The 22,614-nt window shown below is 38.7% G+C and overlaps 1 protein-coding gene across 5 annotated transcripts in view; it reads left to right on the top strand.

Moving 5' to 3' along the window:
- The first annotated feature begins 1,132 nt into the window (after window positions 1-1,132).
- Window positions 1,133-22,614, top strand: part of IL33 (interleukin 33) — a 37,041-nt gene continuing 15,559 nt past the window's right edge. For 2 of the 5 annotated variants that reach the window (XM_019664713.1, XM_019664710.1), the window contains exon 1: window positions 1,133-1,179. The gene's annotated coding sequence lies outside the window, so the exon portion shown is untranslated. Of the gene's footprint in view, window positions 1,180-17,826; window positions 17,850-21,331; window positions 21,502-22,614 lie in introns of those variants that run through there. The other 3 variants (XM_019664712.1, XM_019664711.1, XM_019664714.1) reach the window with 3 other exon arrangements.

The following is a 22,614-nucleotide window of genomic DNA, read 5'->3' as shown; positions in this document are numbered from 1 at the left end:
TCTCCTTTTGTTCTTCAGCCTAGTTGTGGAGGACATTGCTTCACTGGCCCATGTTGGTATTATCATTGTGCTCTTCCCAGGTGAGGCAGTTGCTCGCCGGCCGTTGGCCGTTCCCACTCATGGGCAGCTCAAGAAAGCACACACCAGCTGCCGGCCAGCCCCATTGCAGCCTATGTCAACACCGGAGACTCACAGCAGTCCAGCTCCAGGTCAAGCTGTTGTTCACCATCCTAGCTGTAGAGAGCACAGAGTCACTGGCCCTCAAGTGGGATCCGAACCAGGGCCCTGATGCTCAGAGCTGGCGTCCCAAGCCAACTCTTAACCAACACGCCACTTGGCCGGCCCCAGACTGAGTTTTTATAAAGCATCTCTTTGTTTCCTACTATGGTTATATTACAGATGCCAAAAGAAAGGGAGAGAAGGCATGTAGGAGCAAAATTTTTCATGAGGTAAGAAGAGCTAAGATCTATACAGTTCAGGACTTACTTTTGCTACTAAAAGCAATTATCTTCTGTGAGATTTTGGGGATGAATGAAAGGATAAGTGGACAATGGGAAGCAGAGAGGCAGGTCAGGTATGTTGAGAAGCATGGAATATCTGGGAGCTCTTATTTGCAGATAAGCTGCATGTTACTGATATGCAGTAGGGGATGACTCTGTATAAAGGAGTTTGAAAGAATAAACTGGCCTCTTAGTGAAAGTTGTAAATGAAAAAGCCAATGTTCAAAAGTAAAAATAAAATGACAAAAGAGTTTCAAAAGAAACAGCACTGAAGTGAAGTTGTTAAGTTCAACTCTGAAGGGAGCCAAGTCGAAATGTGTGGGGGAAAAGAAAAGATTGTTGAGTGGGAGATGAGGCGGGGTTGCATTTGAGGTGATGCTGATGTGAGTTGGAAGGAAAAAAAAAAAACAAAGAACATAAAATCTATAAATGCGGGATTAATTTAAGATGCAGATGGGGAAAAGGCAGAAAGCAGTGAATCATAGATGTTGACAGGATTGTAACTCGACTGGCTTTTAAAAACCTGCAGTTAAAAGCCTTGTAAAATTTTCACCCAATCAGATCGCCCTTCTATGGCAGCTTGGTTCTCTGCCAAACTTTGAGTAACAAATAGAATCTGCAAGCTCTCTTAACACAGAGCTGCAGCTTTGCAGGATAGAAATCAAAGCAAGATCACAAGGTAAGAATGAAACCACTATTCTGATACATTTTTGTCAGGTTTTGCAAAGTAAGATCTTGGGAATCATGAAGAACTGTGTTTTATTTGTATAAAATAATGAGTAATGCTGATTTCTTATTTTTGCCAATAGCAGTATAAGTTGATGATGATAGTTGCTACTAACTTATAATTCCATTTTAATTTCCTTTGGGGATTTGGAAAATTATTGATTGCTAAAATAGATTGTAATTGTCTTTATAGTAAATGTTCCTCCCCTCACCACAAAAGTTCATGAAGTTGATAATTCTACTTCATACTCCTAACGCTAATCCAAGACAAACTTAGAATTGTTTAGATGCCATCCCCTCAAAATTAAACCATTTGTGAAAAAATAAACCATTTGTGAAAAAAAAATGAGCTGACATCCTAAATGGGTAAGTTCAAAAGCTCATTAGTTTTGCTACTCTTCTTCATTTAGATTTTCCTTCAAAGTTTGTTTTGTTCTCTATTTCTTGCTGTCTGCCTCGTGGCAATTTTTCTCTCCTTGCCCTTTTATCGGCCTTATCTTTCTATGCACGAATATAGGCCTCCAGACTATTTTAATAAATAAAATGGCACAAAATCCAAAAGTACTGTGGCTGTACACATGTTCCAGAAGGTCTGTGGAGACTTGAGAGTGGAGCGTGTAGGACTAGGACTGGATCGTCCTGACTCTCAGTCCTTCCTCAGCACTGTGCTTCTTCAGCTTAAAGCATCCCGGTATGCCACCGTGGTCCTGTGCTGTTTCCAACATCCCTCCCTAAGACTTCTCACATTTGTCTTTCAGAGGCGTGATGTTCCTCTTTTAATTTCATCCCTGAAAAGGTACAACTCCGTTTTCAGAAAAATTCAGAATTCTCTATTTCCCAAAGTTTGGGGTGCTTGAGCTGAATCACATAGCTGGGTAGTATCCTTTAAATAATTAAGAACTCTGCACAGGCATTAATCTCTACAACTCAGATTTCACATTTTCTTCATTCCTCTTTAAAAAGGGCAGGGTTTCCTACTTGGCTGGTGGCTGAATAATTCATTTCCTCAGCAATGCACTGACATAGATATTTCTCTCTTTCTCATCATTGTTTAACTCACAATATCCACAGCCAGAATGTACCTCTTTCCCCTTCCCATTTATACAGAGGGAAGGATTCTGAGGGGAACTTTCACTTAGGAGTTGACATAGGGCTGAAAGTAAGGGAAGAGACTGAGAAATGGGACTGTCACTGCAGAGGATAAAAAAACAGCTTGCAACTAACTTCAGGGGATGTGCCTGAACTTCAGTGGTAAAAATAATTCTGCTCCCTAGATGGGTTAAATCATTGCAGGGAAATACAGGGGTTGGGTGAGTGTGTTTGCAGGGGTGGGAGTGGGTGTGGGGGGGGTGGGCCTTGGGGAAGAAAAAAATACTCATATGCATCAGGGAATTTTTATGCTAGTAAATCTGATAGCATGCTTTTCTGGAGATCTGAGTGGGACTGTGTCAAGATCAAAGTATCTTTCTCAACAAGTGGGGATTTTGGCAAACAGTGAGAATTGAGCATGTCAGTCAGAATTCTCCTTATTTATATCAGTTTACAGCAGGGATGTTTAGAAACATTAACGCCAAAACTAATCTCCTAGAACAGCAGGAAGATACCTTAATTCTGTTAAAAACTAAAAGGATTCTTGGTTCAAGGACTTCAAGAAATCGTGGCAGGACCTATAGCCTCGTTTTGGTTTCCCTCTGGGTTCTCTGGTGCTGACAACTGCATGCAAAAGCAACCTTTTAAAGGGACACAGCCTTAGAGGACAGGAAACTTTTATTGTGGGGTGGAGAGTAAGGAGTGTGAAGTACTTCCTCTCTACAACAGACTCCTGGCACAGGCTCACATACTGATTTTATTACTGTTGGTAGATCAAGCTATATCTGTGACGCTTTTTGGTTTTGTTTTTGCTTTAAGTAAAGAGTGAAATATAGCAGAACAGTAAAAACAGATTTTTTAGAAGGAGACAGGTCTCAAATCCATCATCGATCATTGACTAGCTGGGTGATTTTGGATCTTACTTAACTTTCCTGAGCCTGATTTTTTTTTCTCTGATGCAAAATGTAAAACAAACAAACAACAACAAACCACCTTACACTACAGAGGCCTTGTGATGCTTATGAAGGTAAAGCAAGTCAGAAGCAGTCACTAAAGATAACTGTTATCAATCCTTGAACGTGTTCTAAATGTGAGATATGCTCCCACATTATCCCATTTTATTGTTACAGCACCTTTGTGAGATAGACGTTGTCCTCCATTTTTTTTTTAAAGATTTTATTGGGGAATTGGGGGAGGGGAACAGCGCTGGAGAGTCAGGGGAAGGGGAACAGACAAGTTGCTGTCCTTTTGTTCTTTAGTCTAGTTGTGGAGGACGTTGCATCACTGGCCCATGTTGGTATTATCATTGCGCTCTTCTGGAGTGAGGCATATCGGTCGCTGGCCTCTGGACGGCTGCTCACGGTGGCTCTTGGCAGCTCACAGCGGCTGCCAGCCACTCTCGCTGGCTGCTGGCCACACACGGTAGCTTATGGCAGCCCACTGCAGCAGGGGCTGCAGCCTATGCTGTCGCGGGTGACTCATGGCAGCCCAGCTCCAGGTCAAGCTGTTGTTCACCATCTTAGCTGTAGAGGGCACAGCATCACTGGCCCTCATGTGGGATCCGAACCGGGGCCCTGCTGCTCAGAGCTGGCATCCCAAGCCAGCTCTTAACCAACGTGCCACTCGGCCGGCCCTGTCCTTCTCCATTTATAAAATTAAACAAGCGAGATTTGGAAAGATTGTACTAACCCAAGATGACATCAGAGAATTTCAAGCTAGACATTAAAACCCAGAATCAAGTTCCATGAAGGAAAAAGATCCATGAAGGACGATAGATCCCAAATAACTTCATTTAATGCATCTCTAATCTTTTTTGCGAAGCCATTTTCTGTTCAGTTTCCACCATTTCAAACATAAAAACATTAATGAGATCACATTAAAACCTAACACATATTTCCTTTAGGGCTACATTCATTGCCAGTTGAGGAAAAGGATACCGTGCCAGCCACAATTTTCTTATGTAATTTTCATTTGCCATTTCCAGTGGCATTGCCAGAATTAAGAGGCATCAACCCACAAACTTGGCTGGGTGCTTCACTTTTAATCATCACACTAATCTACTACATTCAATTACCCTTCACTTTGAACACATCATAAGTGAGATAGTCATCGCAATTTTCCCTAGCAATACTAATGTGGAGAACTTTTGTAATTGTAAGACTGTTTTGCTCATTACTTCTCTTGGATTTCCTAACAAAGATTCAATATTCTCTTAAAGACTTGGGCAGAACTTCATAGTTTTCCATATCTGCTGTGTTCAAGTCTCAACCACTCTAATTTCTTAGCCTGCCGGCACTATCAGTGTCAGTTGTATAAGAAATACTATCTAAGCAGTTTCTATTTTCTTTTTTTTTTTTAAGATTTTATTGGGGAATTGGGGGAGGGGAACAGACAAGTTACTGTCCTTTTGTCCTTCAGTCTAGTTGTGGAGGACGTTGCTTCACTGGCCCAAGTTGGCACCATCATTGCGCTCTTCCCAGGCGAGGCAGATCAGTTGCCGGCTTCTGGACGGCCACTCACAGCAGCTGCTGGCTGCTCATGCTGGCTGCTGGCTATACACGGTAGCCCATTGCAACCCACTGCAGCAGGGGCTGCAGCCTACGCCCTCGCGGGCAACTCACAGCAACCCAGCTTCAGGTCGAACTGTTGTTCACCATCTTAGTTGTAGAGGGCAGTGTCACTGTCCCTCATGTGGGATCCGAACCAGGGCCCTGCTGCTCAGAGCTGGCGTCCCAAGCCAGCTCTTAACCAACGTGCCACTCGGCGGGTCCTCTATTTTCTTTATAAAGAAGAGATTATATGCTTTTTCTCGTGTCCACAAAAGAACACCCAAATCTGTAGAGAATTTTTTATAAGAACTTATTTGAGCCAAATTGACGACAATGCAGGGAAACAAGATCTCAAATGTACTGCAGAATGACAGTTTTGTTTTTCTTTATTCCTTTGGAATTTAGGAGGGAACATAAGGAAGATTACATAAAGGTATGAGAAAGCAGGTGTGGATCGGATTACAAGACAGCTAAAAGGATTACATGCTTTCTTGAAAGTAGTTTTGTCCTGAGTGCTATTGCTTCTGCTTTTTCAAAGGTGTGTTAACCTAGATTCACAAGAACAATGGACAGGGCTGGTTTAAAACCTTCCATTAAAAAAAGTTTTAAAAGACTACTCACCACGACCTGCCCAGCTAGGAATTTGTAATCAGATCACCGTGTGAGGCTACTTTTGGTTAGATATATTACAGCTCCCTTTTTTGTCCACACCCCAATAAAAACACAGATTTTTAGAGTCATACAAAGCTCAAATCCATCATCTATCATTGACAAGCTGGGTAGTTCTGGATCTTACTTAACCTTCCTGAGCTTGAATTTTTATTCTTCTGGTGCAAAATGTAAAACAAACAAACAACAACAAGCCCCCTTTCATCTGGAGGCTTATTACACCCAAACATGAATTTTCCTCTAACCTGAATTTATTATAAAGTTTTTCCTCCTGAGGTTTATCCATATATTATGTATTACTTGTCCACATTCTTTAGCAATCCTGTTTAAACAATACTTTGTCAGCATAGCATGATTACCTTATATCGGTAAATTAGTTAGTAGTAGTATTAAGTTTCCTTGAGTAACATTTCTTTCTTTCAAAAAAATTTCAGCCACGGACATAGGTACCAACATTCATTCTAATGTAACATGGTGGCTATCTTCAGCTTCCTTGTTTTAAAAAATGACTATGACTTGTATAAGACCCATATTACCTGAATATGTATGTAGCATTACTTTATCAAAGAAGGTTCATATTTTTTCTTCCTGACTTACTCAAGAGCCATATGGTTTGTTAAACCATAATTGTAATTGTCACTATATGCTCGTCATTTAATAAAATAAATTGGATGTTATTAACTCAGAAGAGTGAGTATAAGCTGTTTTTCTAAGAAATTTTGAAGGGTCACATGCCAAGACATGACATGTAGTGCTTACATCTGGCTTTTCAATTAGTACCATTTATTATGTAAACTGAAAGGATTTCTCCTCAGTATTATGAGGTCTATGAGATCAGACTTAGCATTTAGAAGCATTAAAATCATTTGCATTGTGATGTTCCAGTAGGGAAAAATATTGTTTATAAATCCTTCTATCTCTTAATTCATAAAAGTATAAAAATTAGATACAAGTCCATGTTTTAGGAGCATCCAATTTTTTTTCCTGGTTATTTGTGGCAGATGCTCCTGAAAGAGTTTAGACTGGGTTTAGACTCATTGGCTCTCCCTGCTATCTAGTCAGAACCATGCAGTAACTAGTATAACTTCTAGGGTTGTGGTTCATAATTAAGTCCAGATATCTTTTGTACCTATTATATGCAAGGCTTCTTCTTGGCAAAGGAAGGGACATCAGCTACATTCTTCTACTCTATCGTTGGATATACTCAGAAAGAGGTCATATCTGTCCAGAGAAGGAAAATAAGTAAGTCTTATCTTGGAGAAGAATAAAACACAGAGGATTGTGTTTAGCACAGTTTTTCCACTTTAGTAGTTTTCACCTCAAACCCAGCTACCAGGTAACCAAGGTTGAACCTATTTAGAATCACATGTAAAGGATGAAGTCAGCAATTTTGCGAACAGCTGGAGCAGTCCAAGGTATGAGACAGAGGCTTGTCCTACCATGGTGGACATGTTTCCAGATCTCTGAGCTGTATTTTCTGATCATTCACAAAGGAGCTCTGTTTAAACTGTTACGGTAATTATGTATTCAGGGTGTGGATTTTGGCTTAGTTTGTTCAGGTCAATGACCAGAAACTCTCACATCTGTGAGTGGAAAGCTTCCATGCTTTTAATTTTTAAATGTCTTCTAATAATCAAATTTAATATCATCTGATACACGATTCAGTATTTTACTCGGTGGTAATCACATTTTTGGCTGTGAAAAAGAATCTCGTGGTCTTTCCAGGGGTGATGTTCAAAAACGTTTACTAGCTGGGGTTGCATGAGCATAGGCAAATGAAAAAGGAAACAACCACATGGAGCATGTGTCCATTTCCCATGTGACTATTTTCCAGTCAGCTCATTTCATTCTTAAACACAAACATTGGCATTCCTTTAATCTTTTTAACCATAAAATGGAGTGCTTATTTAATTCTGTCAGTTAGTCTCCTTGACCACCACACTTACGAATGTGGGATCCATATATTTTAGAATCTACTGACAGTCTTTTTCCTTTAACTTAAAAATAAATTTCATAGGAAAAAGCATCTTCCCTAGGATTGACTGTAATTTTGGAGCTGAGGCAATCCTCTGTTGTGTCCCAGTAACAAGGCAACATTAATTAGGGAAGAAAACAAATCATCATATTGTATTGAAGTTTCAGAAAACAAAAAAAGTCAGGAATCACTTTTTAAAAAATTGTTATACTATAGTAGAAAAAAATAATTATTCTAACTCTATAGTCATAAATTGAGTTTTTATAGACTTTGAATACAACATACATTAAGAAAATTTAGTCAAGTTATTGTTAAATCATTATTAGCTAATAATCTACCTTCATTAATTTTCTTAATTGAAACATTGTTCAAATAACATAGAGTTTAACCAAGTATATGCTTTGTATAATTTATTACAAGTATTTGATAAACCTGATCATATAGAGGTTCTACATGTGAGATTGAAGTACTAAAGGCTGATTGGTTGATTCGCTTGTTGTTGTTGTGGTTTTTTTTTTTTTAGCACAAGGACAATTCTTATCTTCTGCTTGGGTGTCAGAAAGCTTAAAATACTAAGTTCAGGCAAAGCAAAGTGCATTTTTGAAATTTATCTTTAGTCTTCATAATATAACTAGCAAGCACTTTACTAAACAGTAGTTGGCTTCCATTCTTATGGCGAAAACTTAAAAAAAATGCTTTTACTTTTAAAGCAGGGCTGGTACATTTATCTTCCACCATTGCAAATTTTTGCTACCTCAGCTGGTGCTTTGGGCTTCCTTCTCTTGCTCCTAGATTTTAGAGACTAGAATCCTTCTTTCCCCATTTCCATAAATGTCTGGCTCATCCTTTTAGAAACTCCTCCTGTTATTCCTAAGTGTTCCAAAGCTGCCTTCAGATGAAGACTGCTAGTTCCCAGGATCAGTTCCAAAAGTTTCTAGTGGTATCCGCTGGAAATGGAAATTAGGTAAACTTTCACTGGCCTTAAACATATATGTGTGCAATCTGAAATAAATTTTGTCTTACTAGTGTTTTATGTGGTTGAAAAATATACCATACCCAAATCAGCCTTTTTTTTAACAAATGAGCCAATTTAAAGATATATATATTGCACTCTACCTTGAAGATGAGCTTCAAAATCTAAAGCTTTGCCTGTCTAAAAATCTCATGTTTCTCTTAAAAAACAAACTGCAAGTCACCTAATAGAATTTAGGATAATGCCCAAAGAACCATATCCTTGTTAGGATTGGAATTGTGCAAATATTAAACCATTTTAGGCTTTGGAATCTGGGCACTATTCCCGGAGTCAAAGCTGACATTAATGCACAAGTTTTTATCCTCAGTTAAGCAATCTTTTTTATTGTATTGTTGCCAATTCCAGATACTTTTACACTTGTTGGCATATATTTGCAGAGAATTGCAAGATCTAGAAATAATTCATCCAAAAATTCATACACATTCACACAGAGGTGCAATTACTACCTTTTCATGAGTAAATAGAGATGATACATTTTGCTATATCAGCATTGACTATCCTTGCAAGTTGTCTTCTTTTGTGGATCTAAGTGTAAACTTTTTAGAAAGCAAAAAAAGCCAGGTCTAACTAAGGCAGTGAACTGAATTAAAACAGATTAATTTTTTGTGGGGGACCGGCTCCCACAAGTCCAGGAGTTCCCTCAGGTGGAGGCGGAAAGTCCAGGGGTTCCCTCAGGTGGAGGCGGAGTCGGCGATGAAAGAACGCGCGGACATAAGAGCGCTTTCAAGAATTAATGTCTCACTTTATTTTTACAGCCTGTCCTTTTTATACTGGGCAGGTAACTGTTTACGTCATTGAGCTGTTTTTCCCAAAGTTGTTTTTCCAAGTTTAAACCTTTACCCATTAGGAAATTGTTTTCTACATAGTTTCAATGTTCCTTCCTTCCCAGGGTCTATTTTCCTTAGAAGTTTGTTTTTCTCCGAATTTTACTTCCTCACGATGTTTCTATTACAGGGTACAGCCATCTGTTCTTCACTAATGACTAACTTATCCTAACTATGTTTCAATTTCTTCTATAATGGCCAGAGCTGAGTTCCTGCCTTGGCACTTAAAGGATGTTCACTACTTAGCAACTGTTTCAAACACTACTGGCTAAACAGGATCTTAAGAATTATAAGGTGCATAACTAGTCTATCACTTAGAATCTATTAAGAAACTAACAGTAAAACAGAATTATCATAATATGTCCAAAACTCACTTATTTAAAGTAAATAAAACAATCAATATAAGAAGGAGTGTCAGATCTTTATCCTACTGGGGGCATCCAAAGGGGAATTTAAAGTTTCCAAAACATAAAGCAGTATCTGTTTCTTAGCCAGAGCTTCAGGATTTGTCACAATAGCAGTGTGATAGGCCATGTCAGACACTGAGGTGCAGCGGGCTCCCAACAGTTTTTACCTCCAGTTTTTAATGCTGATTTATGATCTATGACTTAGGTATATGCACATGCTGTGGCTTGGCACCTGCTTTGTCCTTGTTCATTTCTCGGCACAGTCTTTTTCCAGGCTGACATTTTGCCCCTACCCCCTTGCTCCTGCCACCTTCCATAGAATGCTGTTCCAGAAACTATTTGCTGTGACTCAGTTTTAATCACATTTTCTAAAACCTTTCTCTACCCTCAAGTTGCCTTACAAGCCAGAAGGAAACAAATCAAGGCTGCATTCCCTTACATCCATTCAATAAAGTGAGCAGTTGCTTGGTTCCTAGAGATGGGATGTTGCACCGTTTAAGAAGGTAATCAGTGATTAAACCCCATACATGAGACATATGGACAGCACCAAAAAGGTCCCTGACAAACTAGAACTGTTCCTTGTACTTTCTTCATACTTTGTTTCTCTTTGCTGTTGTTGTTTAATATTTTAAAGAAATAGCAGCAAGAGACAGAGGAAAAGGCAGTCACAGATGTTGCTCCATGAGTTGGGAGATCTGAGTTCTGGTCCTGGCTCCACTTCGTACCCACTCACTAGCTGTGTGACTGTGAGTAAGACCTGCTCTGAGTGTCACTTCCCTCTTCTGTATAATGAGTTTTAGGCCAGCTCTGCAGTTGTCAGTGGTACTCAGTGGACTATAGAGGTGGTTTATTGGTTCTGCAAATATCTGATGTTAATTCCACAGGTTCTGGGGCTACTGTAAGAATAAACATCCATCTACACGCCCAATCAAAATTTCCTTTTTGCTTATCCAAACAGTTTCATTGTCCTCAGTGACTGACATTACAATCTTCTGTTTAAAAATGTTCTGCAATTTTACAATTAATATATCAAGATGTGGATTTCTTTCTTTCTTTTGTAACCTGCTTGGGATTCATTAGGATTCTTAGATCTGAGGATTGGAGTCTTTCAATAATTCTGGAAAGTTCTCAGCCTTTATATCTTCAAATATTGTTCCTTCTCTATTCTGTCATTCCCTTCAAAAATTCCAAATAGTTACACATTAGACTGTCTTATTCTGTCCCCCAAGTCTCTTACCCCTTTTTACATATATTGCATCTGTATGTGTCTCTGGATTGTATTCCAAACAATATCTTCAGATATATTTTCTAGTTCACTGATTCTCTTCATCTGTGTCTAATCTGTTGTTTAATCAATCCATGGAGATTTAATTTCAATAACGTAATTTTCATTTCTAGATAGTTTATTATTTTGATCTCTTTCAAATCCATTTGTTCTTAGTTTATGTTTTCAATCTTTTTAGAACTCTACCCAAACATATTAAAATCAGTTGATTTATGTCATTTCTGATTGTTCTAACACAAGAAGCCTTTGCAGGTTGGTTTCTGACTGTTCTTTCCGTGGGCTCTCACCATTTAGAGGCTCTCATCTAGTATTCTTATTTGCTTTATAAATTTGACTTAAATCTATTCATTCAGCCTGAAAATGTTTCTGTGTGAATATATACTTTGTGGCTTGGGCTGCAGCTGAGTTAATCAAGATAAGATTTGTGTTTGCTTTTCCCATCTGTCTTGGAACACTACCAACTTAAAACCATTTTATATTAAATCCTCTATTTCAGGCTTTTGGAAACATAAAAGTAGTGTGATTTCAGACTGCAAACCCACATGGGAGCTGACTTTTTCATAAGGAGATAAAGTCTCAGAGGAATAGTTTTCTTTCTATCTATTGCCAGAACTGAGACAAACAAGCTTCCTAGCTGTCCCCTTCTGCAGGTGGGGTTTATTTATCTCAATCACCTTTACGCTATGAGTGAATCCCTTTGGTTTATGCAGGAGTTTCCTATTTGAATCCCCATCTTAGGCATATTTTGGGTTTTGTCTCCTAGATCCTGCACTTCATGTAGTTGTCTGTCTTGTCCCTAGCATTTAGCAGGCAACTTTAGGAAAAAGCCAAACTTGCTTGTCTTCCAGCGTTTTGGATACTATACATTCTTTACTTTCATGTCAGCTCAACAGTGAGTATGGAAGGTTTTTAAACATATTTTTTCAGCATTTTAGTTGTTTTGGTCAGAAGAGTTGGTCATGGTAACTAACCCACTATTATGCTGGAAACAGAAGTCTCTGATTAATTGACTTTATAATGAGCAAATGTTATACATTTAAACATATAAACCATATTTATTTTAATAAATTTCTCTTTTTTATCTCTTGGGGATTTATACAATATTTCTTTTTCAGAAAAGGATTGTATTCCTTTAAAAGTTCTGAAAATTCTCTCTTCCACATAAAGTATACTGATTTTTCCTTATAGTGCTGCTAAATTTACTCACTAGCTAGACTACCACTTATAATATATGAATTGGGCTTCTGTTTCACTCTCTTTTATAGGGTCATATAGTCCAGGTGGTATGAACCCATACCATATTTTCTAACTTGCAATTTTGTTTTCTTAGTAGCAAAATCTTTCTGACTTAGAAAACTTTTAAGCAGAAGCCCAGTATGAACAAGGGGTTTCTGCTCTGACTGTGTGTGTGTGGGGCGGGGGGGTTAAGGGTGGGGGGAGGGTAGAAAAGAAGGCCTGAAACCCAACAGGTTTGGATTCCTTCACTCCTTTCCTGGAACACCTCCTGATTTTTGAAAATGTTTGCTTGAGGTTTTAGCTATGGGACCTTGGGGAAGCTACTTGATCTCTCTATGCCTCAGTTTCCTCATCTGTAAAATAGGGAAAATAAGAGTACTCCCTGACAAGGTTGCTATGATTGAATGAGTGAAACATATAAGTCACTAGTACAATTCTTGGCATATAGTCAACACTATATAAAGGTTAATATTTAAAAACAGAACTTTTAACTCTGCATACTCCTACTGAATATTTTATACTTCTCTGATTTTTTAAAGAAAATTCATAATTTGTATATTACATGTCCAGTTTTACTTTAAAAGAACTTTAAAAGTAAAAGAAAAAGTGATCTCAACTTTAAATTTGAGTTAAACTAAAACGAAAGACCTATCCCTGTTCTATGTTGTTTCTTTCCCATACATTGCTTTCTTCTAGCATTTAGAGCTTTCTGAATCCACAAAATACATATGCATATACAATATATGTATATATGTGTATATACCGCGGGTGCCAAAAAAATGTATATAAGTGGACTCTTCGGTCAACATTGCTCAAGCAGTAGTTCGCCATAATCAGAAGTGTCTGGACTCTGATGGTAACCACTTTGAGCACCTCTTGTAATTGCAGAAGTCAAATGTGACTTGTATTCATCTTTTGTTATCAGTATATATTATTACAATTTTAATAGCTTTTTCTTTTCTTAAAATATATATACATTTTTTTTGCATCCAGTGTGTGTGTGTGTGTGTGTGTGTGTGTGTGTGTGTGTGTATTTATAGACTTTTCTTTTTAATGTAATTTTTCCTAAGACAAAATGTAGCCAAGCCTGTGGTTTACCTGGATTTCAGATCTGCCTCTTGCTAAGACATGACTCCAGGTTACTTAATTCCACCCTTGTCTGCCTGCCTCATCCTGTCTGCTGTAAGGTTAGTCAAAGAAGGGGAGGAGGACACAGAGCTGAGGCAGAACTTGTGCATTTTTCCACAGGTGGCATCTTTTGGGCAGGCAAAGGGCTGGTGCAGCTGCTTGTATGGAAGTGGGCCCAGAGAGAGGAGAAGAAAGGGGCTGAGTCAGGAGCCTGTACAGGAGCACAGGAAAGAGAGCCAAAGGGATAGGAAGACTCTGGCTTTCCTGCACCCTCTTCGTTTCTGAGATAAAGAGACTGAGACCTGGGGAGATCCTGGGTCTAAGCTTCAGAACGGGAGGTCACTCTGCCTCTGCTTCTTCAAACATCACTAAAGACTTAGTCCAACACAGCTGTGTGAGGCATGAGGCGGGGTGCTGGAGGGGAATGAAGCAACCTGTGGCGCTGAATAATTAGAGATGTGTGGTCACACTAAAACCACATGGCCACAGTCTGCTGCTTTAAATGCTTTAGAAACAGTACTGACCCAAGAACAGGAAGACCTGGGACCTATTAAGCTGAGTCATATAAAACTCATTTTGTTGGTCAAAATGAAGTAGTGGCAATTATGTAGTTCAGGTCCATCACTCTGTAGATCTTTGGGATTTGGATAGAGTTTCCACATCTGTCCAGTAGGTGATGCCGGCCTTACCTAGTTTGTAGGGTTTTTGGAAGAACTAATCCAAATTACATAATATTTACCGAGTGCTTGCTATGGATATTTGCTTGGGAAACACAGATGGCTAAAGTCCAACCTTTGTTCCCAATAAGCTAGCAGCCCAGCAGAGGAGATAGAGAAACAAAGTTGGATATGATACGCAAGTAAGAGAGGGAGCAATAAATTCTGCTTGATTGTGGGTTAGGGAGACAAAGGCATATAAATTGGCTCTAAGGGTTAAATAGACGCTTCCCAGGTAAAGAGGAAGAGGAATCTATAGCAACAGGAACAGCCTGAGCAAAGGCATGGAGGTGTGAAAGTGTGTGGTGAATTAAGGAACAGTAAAGCAGTCCAGTGGGTCTAAAATGTACAGGTGTAGAGAGAAGGGCTGCATGAGGCTAGAAAGGTTCAAGGGGCAGGAAGTACCAGTGTATAAAAATGATTGAAGAGGACTGCATCCAGGAAAACTACAGAAGAGCATAGAAGTATTTATGAACGTTCAATGTTTTTCTCCTTGAACATGTAAAAGGAATTTTCCCAAAAAACTCACCATCCTTTCCTTCCTCTCACAAGAAACCTGGCCTGAGTCACAGAATATTTTGCCAGATTTCCTTATAGAGTGTTTCCTCTCCCTAGGAGAAATGTTCTCTCCTGGGTCTAGGTAAGTGACAGGTAGGTACTTGCAGAATGGTGAAGAGTAGGGGGACGGGGGGATAGGAGGTGGAAGGGAGGAAAGGAAGTGATTCAGTTTGGGTAAGAAGAATGCTGTCCCATTGTTCCCTGAATGTCATTCTCCCTGTCTTCCACATCACTTATTCTGACCTCCCCCAATAAAGAAGTGAAACCACTACACCCAAAGGAGCAGAGGATCAACGTGAGCACCCTCCCCCGTCACCCTATCCTTTCTGCTCTTCTGCAAATTCTCCCAGACTGAAGCCACAGGGTGTGGCTAAGCTCAGTCACACACCCTATTTCCTCTCCCTCCTACCAACCAGGACCAGTATGGGGACATTGTCTTCTTCCAGTAATTTTCTAGTACCCAGACAATGGGTTCCAATGACCCTACCATGCCCTCATAGATCCTCTGCCCATACAAGAACATGCAAGCTTGACAAGGCAGTGAATAGAAGTTAAGTCCCAGGAATTCAATTCTACCTCATTCAACAGTGGCTCCCATAGAGTAAGAGAAAGAACCAGATGGGCTTGATTTCAGATTCTGGCTTTGCTATTTATCAGCTATACGGCCTTTTGCAAGACAATCTCTCTGAGCCTCTATTTTCTCACCTCGGGAATGCAGACATACTCAAATACCAGGGTCCTGGTGACAATTAGAGATAATGTACATAAAGCATCTGGCCCACAGAAGAGGCCCAAGACACTGGAACTGCTATCACCATTATCATCAACACTATCACCACCATTATTAAGAGCTTGTGCCAATGCAGACTTAGGCTCCTCGCTGGTTTTATGTCTTTCCTCTTACTGACCTCCATCTATTCCTCACATGGCAGCCAGAGTACACTTTGAAAAACATCCCATGTTACTTAAAACTGTTCTTTGGCCTCCATTTGCACTTTGCATAAAGTCCAAGCTCTGTCTCCAGGACTCCAGGACTCAGCCTCCTCTGACCCCCTCCTCTTACCTTCCCAAAACTTCTGTTCCCTTCCATCTCCACCCTCATTACAATATATTCTCCCCATTGCCCACTCTGCACCAGCCACAGTGGCCCTCTCAGTTCCCTAAACATTACACATTTTGTCAGGGCCTTTACTCCTGAGATTTTCTCTGCCCAGAAGTACCCTCAGTCCCATCCCTTGCATATGTTCTTTACACCCTTTGGGTACAGCTTAAATGCCACCTTCTGTGACTGTACTACCTTAGTACCACTCTACTTTTGTATCTTCTTTACCAGCCTAATTCCTATTTACCGCTGTTCATAAGTGATTTATTTGCATGATTATTTGCTCAATATCTATCACCCCCCAAAGGAATAAACTCTAGGAGGGCAGGAAGCAGTTTTTTTTGTTCACTGCTGTATCCCCAGCACTTAGCCCAGAATGAGACTAGTATCTGATTTATTATTGTTGTTATTATAAGGCCACACTCTGTGGTGTAATAAATCCAGCATCATTTGTGACCTCAGGGTCTCAGGAGATGGGATTTCTCATAATGACTACTAGTCATGTTTCTTTTCAAAGCATTTAACTATTTACTAGGGCATCAAAAGTTGAACTTTCAATTTTCTGTACCATCCAAATTTCCCATAATAAACATATATTTTTATTTTTTAATTTTTTAAAAAGATTTTATTGGGGAATTGGGGGAGGGGAACAGCATTGGGGAATCGGGAAAGGGGAACAGACATGTTGTCCTTTTTGTTCTTCAGCCTAGTTGTGGAGGACGTCGCTTCACTGGCCCATATTGGTATTATCATTGCACTCTTTCCGGGTGAGGCAGATCAGTCGCCAGTCTCTGGACGGCCGTTCACGGCGGTTCTTGGCAGCTCACACCGGCTGCCAGCTGCTCAAGCCGGCTGTCAGCCATTCACGGTAGCTTTATAGCAGCCCACTGTAGCCCCTTTGCAGCCTACACTGTCACCAGTGACTCACGGCAGCCCAGCTCCAGGTCAAGCTGTTGTTCACCATCTTAGCTGTAGAGGGTGCAGCGTCACTGGCCCTAATGTGGGATCCAAACCGGGGCCCTGCTGCTCAGAGCTGGCACCCCAAGCCAGCTCTTAACCAACGCGCCACTCAGCCAGCCCAACATGTATTTTTAATAAAACTTTCTTATAAACTCTATATTTTAACAATACTCTTCATAGGAAATCAATCTGATTAAATGAATTTGTTTTTAAAGTAAAATTTACAATAAGGAAAGAAAGACCAACAGCCAACTTAACATTCTTATGCGTATCAGTATTTTAAGAGGGCAAATGCTAATCAAAGGGCATTGTCTTGTATATGAGAAGATTTGTGATTCCATAAATGATTTTCTAGTTGGTTAAATGTAGATAATATGACAAAGTGAAATGAAAAATTTCATGCAGTGTCCCACTGGTCAATGCTGATGGAATAGTCCCTGGCATATAATGAGCATTCAACATTTGTTGAATGTAAGTTTCTGGAAGCCTTCTCCAGCCAAAGAGGCAACCACATATATTGCAACTTTGGAAAGCACTATATGCCATATGCCATACATTTTTGTTGTGGCTCAGAGGTGAATTACAAATTAATGAATTTCTATTTAAGATAGTATTTTCTGATAAATTAAAATCTTCTTTCAGGTTTTTAAAAATAATTTAAATGTATGTAATTTCCTCCGGCATGTTCCTCTCCCACACACATGCACACTCCTTATCCTCTTCCTCCTTTTTTCTTAAAAAGCTTTTTCTATTTCCTTTTCTTATCTAAAATGTGACTTTCCTCTGGTGACACCACTATTCTCAAAACCCACTTCCTTGCTGTGTGTCCATCTCCCAGGGCCAATGGAGAAAATGACACATTTTTCATTTTCCACTGACTAGCCCTGCCCTGGGCCCAACTACTTACGTTAATTTCATTCTATTCTGATCACCGGGAACGCTGATGTTCTTTCCTGTTCCATGTTGCTTCTGCTGTCATCACCCTTGATGACTTGAGTGTCTGTTTTGATGATTTTTTAATACTCTTCCACAGTTATCCATGAAACCTCATCCTGGCTACCATTATTATCATTAGAACATCGCTATCTCCAGGTAGGAAAAACTGGAATTTTCCACCCCACCCACCCCAGTCTTTCTACTTCTCCCACTCTCATTTTAAAAAAAATTTTTTTAATAGTTTTCAAAATTGTGGTAAAATATACACAATAAAATTAATCATTTTAACTATTTTTAAGTGTATAGTGCAGTGGCATGAAGTATATTCACATTGCTGAGCAACAATCACCATAGTCCAACTTCAAAACTTTTTTCATCTAACAAAGCTGAAACTCAATATCCATGTACAATAGCTCCCTACTCTTTCATTAATTCTTTTGTACACTCTCCAAGGAGCTGTTCCAGACTTTTCCAATTTATCCTCAAATATTCAAACTCATGTGTATTTCTCTTAATCTCTATAACTCTTCTCACCATCTGCTTTATGAAGAAGATTCGGACACATTTACAAGACCCTCAAGTTCATGTTCCTAACATCGCTCTCATTCTCTCACTTTTCCTCCTCTCCTACAGAAAAAGTATGCCTCCTCCATTGCAAAGTTGACCCTTCCACTAAAGTTCTTTCCCGTCTCTCTTCTCTGCCTCCTCTGGGAGTTTATTATACTAGTTTTCTCCTTTTCATTGGTTCCTTTCTCTCCACATTAAAACATCTCCATGAGTCCTACATCACAATAAAAAACACGAATAAGGGGCCGGCCGAGTGGCGCGATGGTTAAGAACTCGCTTGGGATGCCAGAGGGCCCCGGTTCAGATCCCACATATGAGGGCCAGTGACACTGCGTCCTCCACAACTAGATTGAAGAACAAAACGACAGCAACTTGTCTGTTCCCCTTCCCCCAATTCCCCATCACTGTTCCCATCACCCCAATTACCCAATAAAAATCTTAAAAAAAAAACACGAATAAAAACATGTATTAAGTTCCTACTATGTGCTAACTACTGTGATAAGTGTTTAAAATATACCTTCTCATATAATTTTCACAAATTATAGAGTAGTTCTATTTTTAATTTTTTAGGGAAACTCCATACTGTTTTGTATAGTGGCTGCACCCATTTATAATCCCACCAACAGTGCACAAGGGTTCCCTTTTCTCCACATCCTTGCCAACACTTGTTTGTTGATTTATTGATGATGGCCATTCTAACAGGCATGATGTAATATCTCACTGGGGTTTTTATTTGCATTTTTCTGATGATTAGTGATATTGAGCATCTTTTCATGTCTATTGGCCATCTGTATATCCTCTTTGGAGAAATGTCTCCTTATGCCCTCTGCCCACTTTTTAATTGGGTTTTACAAATGTTCCTTTTTGAGATGATCTTCTCCTTTAGCCTTCATAATATGACTTCTTTTTTTCTGCTTCTGTTTCTGGTCTTCTTTGCTAACTCCTTTTCTTCTCTTACCCCTTAAATGTACAATTCCATCTAGACACAGCTTTCTCTTTCTGCTCCACACTTAGCTAAGACAATCTCATTCACTCCCACACAAACAACACTTATACCTTCATGAATGACGAGCAAATCCACATGGCTAATTCTGCCCACCCCCCAACCCAGTTCCAGCTCCCTCCTGAAATTTCCATATAATCATTCCCCAAGTTACTCAAACTCCACCTGCTCCACATCACACCCACTATCTGACCCTGTCAATGAACTCCCACCTGATTTTCCTACCCTGAACCTCTGACAACACTTTCATTTCCCTTCACCTCCCCACTCCTCCAATCCAGAGCTGATATACCCACGTCCAAAAAGAGCTGTGGAGGCTCTGTGGCAGACACAACTCTGAACTGAAGTGAAACTGGGTTTAATTTTCACTCAGCTGCTAAGGGCTGCGTGACTTAGTGAGCTGGAACAGAGATCTCTGTGGCCCTTTCTCACTCTAATATTCAAGGACATATGAAATGCCTGTAGCACTCAACACATTCATCCCTTCCTTAACAGTCTAACATTGACCTAGCTCTTTCTTGCCCGGGCTATTTTAGTTGGCCTCCTAACTGGGCTTCTTACCTGTCTTTTTTGTCTTTCCTTCCTTCAGATGGTCCTTCACACAGCCATAAAATTACATTCATAACACACATTTTTAAATTATATTTCATGTGCTTAAAAAACTTTGAAAAGATTTCTGTTGGCTATAGGATAAAATTCAAACTTCTTACTGTTGCACTCACAGACCCCTGCATGCTATAGTCTCAACACATGAAACTTTACTTTGTCTAAATTGGATTACATATGTGATTAGGATAAGGCCTTGGGGGAAAAATATCACTAACTTATTCTTTGTGCTAAAGGTAATAGTAAATCAAACATTTAGGTATTAAATAGTAAACAATAAAAGTTTTAGAAAATGGCATAATAAACTTATAATCTTGGAGAAGGGCAGTTCTTTTGAAGACACAAAACCTAGAAGTTTTAAAAGAAAACACTGATTAAATTTTAGCATATAATATTTAAAAAATTATGTATAGCAAAAAAAATGCCATTAACAAAGTATAAAGATAAATGGTATTGGGGAAATGTTTTCAATATATATCACAGACAAGGGTTTCATTTCTTAATTTACAAAGAGTTCATATAAATCAACAATTTACAGAAATTGACAGCAAATATGTTTTTAAAAAACATGCTCAATCTCACTAAATAAAGAAATAAAATTTGAAAGTATGAGATATTGTTCACTCTTTAGAAAGACAAACATTTTAAAGATGATGACACCCACTGCTGCTCAGGCAATGGAGAAAAAAGCATGAATCTGGGTTGTTAAAAAAATAATAAATCAGTACAAACCATTGGAAGTCAATTAGGTAATATCTATAAAAATAGAAGACGTATGTATCCTTTGATCTACCAATTCCACTGCTAGGAATTTATGCTACCAATGAGCTTACAAACATTTACCAAGAATCACAATACACACACACACACACACACACCTGTCAGTTGCAACATTGGTGATATTAGAAGAAAAGAAAAGGAAAAACTGGAAACAGACAAAGTGTTAATCAATAAAAGAATAGTTATGGTATATTTCTATGATTCAATGCTATTTATAATGCTTCCTGTAAAATGCTTCAGACATGTCAAATGTTCATGATGCATTGTTAATCAGAAAATTAAAAAAGCAGCTTACAAAACAATATTTGCTGTATGATTCCATTTTTTATTAAAAAAGTAAATATGCATTTTTTTCTACATTGAAAAAAAATGTCCAGATCTATAGCATATATGCTTTCCTGTCATTTATAGATTTTCTAAGTGCATACACATCATTTTTATAAACAGAACAAAATTACTTAAAAAGTTTTCAACTTTCTGTAGGAAATAGAAAGGCAATTAAATAAGCTGTGCCCTTGTATGCTGTATATGAGCAATTAACACTAACTACAGTCCTGCCATAAAGATTATAAGATTAATGATTAACTACATTAAATAATGCATTGAAAGTACTACAGCTAAAATAATGTTTAGGATTTGGCTGCAGGAATAAGACATGTTCCCAACTCATTCTAACCTATTGAACTAGCTCTATTTGCATTGCCTCATTCATCAAATGCTGTCACCCAAAGTTGCTTAATTCAAGTGTGTGCGTATATCAGTAAAGTTGGAATATAACTGCATCAACTACTACCAGTGTTAATGACAGGAAACCTCACTATTTGAGACCATTCCTTCATATTTATAACTTAGGTGAGTATCATAACCAGTGTGCAAGAATGTTTGCTATATGTTGGAAAAGCTTCACAAAAGAACCAATGATGTTGATAATGCCATATATTCTAAAATATTTCTGATTTAAAAGTTGGAGAGTAAATAGTAAATTTTAAGTCTGAAAAAATGGTGAAAGGAGTGATATATTTAAAGGTAGAAGATTTGTAGGTTGTTTAAAGAGAATGCTTTGTTTTTTAGAATAGTATTTTGAAACATTTCCTGACTATACTTTTGACTTATTATGTAGATCTTCAAAAAAAGCTGACTTTCTCTGTGTTAATGACTCCATTGTAAACGTGTTATTTCAGTTTCTTGTCTACTTTGCTTAACTCTGCAAGCTAATGTTGGTTTAGAGCAGAGTTCCTCCAGGTGTGTTCTTTTAAACTAGTCCACAGGGTTGTTAGCAGAGGGGCTGGGGGAGGTTACAAGATCAAATAATTACTGAAAATAGTTAAACAAAGGTACCCATGATTCTTCAATGAAAGACTGTCAACACCTTTACTATGCTAACGTGAGTTCTGACTTCCCAAAAGGTGGAATATAGATTGGAACATTTCCCAGATTTATTTAAAACGAAACTTTTTTTTTTTAATGTCCATTCAGGAGAATTTGTTTCTAGGACATAAGGATCCTTGGATAAAAGAGAAAACAAACAAACAAATAAAAAATACAGCAATGCAATTTTCATGTTATCAGTAAAGTGTTACCCGAACACCTATTGTGTGCAGGGTACTATTTGAACTATTTTCTGTGCAATTTAAAATTTAACTACTATAAGGTTACCTAACTACACTATTCCACATGTTATGATTACAAATGAAATATGAAATATGAAATACCATATTCAGAAATTTATTATTTCAGAAAAAGTTGAACAACTGGTTGAGTGTTTGAAGTTAAATTCCCAGTTCTTTTTTTTTTAAAGATTTTTATTGGGGAATTGGGGGATGGGAACAGCGCTGGGAATTGGGGGAAGGGGAATAGACAAATGTCTGTCCTTTTGTTCTTCAGTCTAGCTGTGAAGGACTTTGCTTCACTGGCCCAAGTTGGCACCATCACTGCGCTCTTCCCGGGTGAGGCAGATCAGTCGCC

The sequence above is a fragment of the Hipposideros armiger genome, unplaced genomic scaffold (assembly GCF_001890085.2).
Source record: "Hipposideros armiger isolate ML-2016 unplaced genomic scaffold, ASM189008v1 scaffold_429, whole genome shotgun sequence".
Taxonomy (NCBI): domain Eukaryota; kingdom Metazoa; phylum Chordata; class Mammalia; order Chiroptera; family Hipposideridae; genus Hipposideros; species Hipposideros armiger.
Note: the sequence above shows the minus strand (reverse complement) of the source record. Positions and strands in the feature narration are given on the sequence as shown.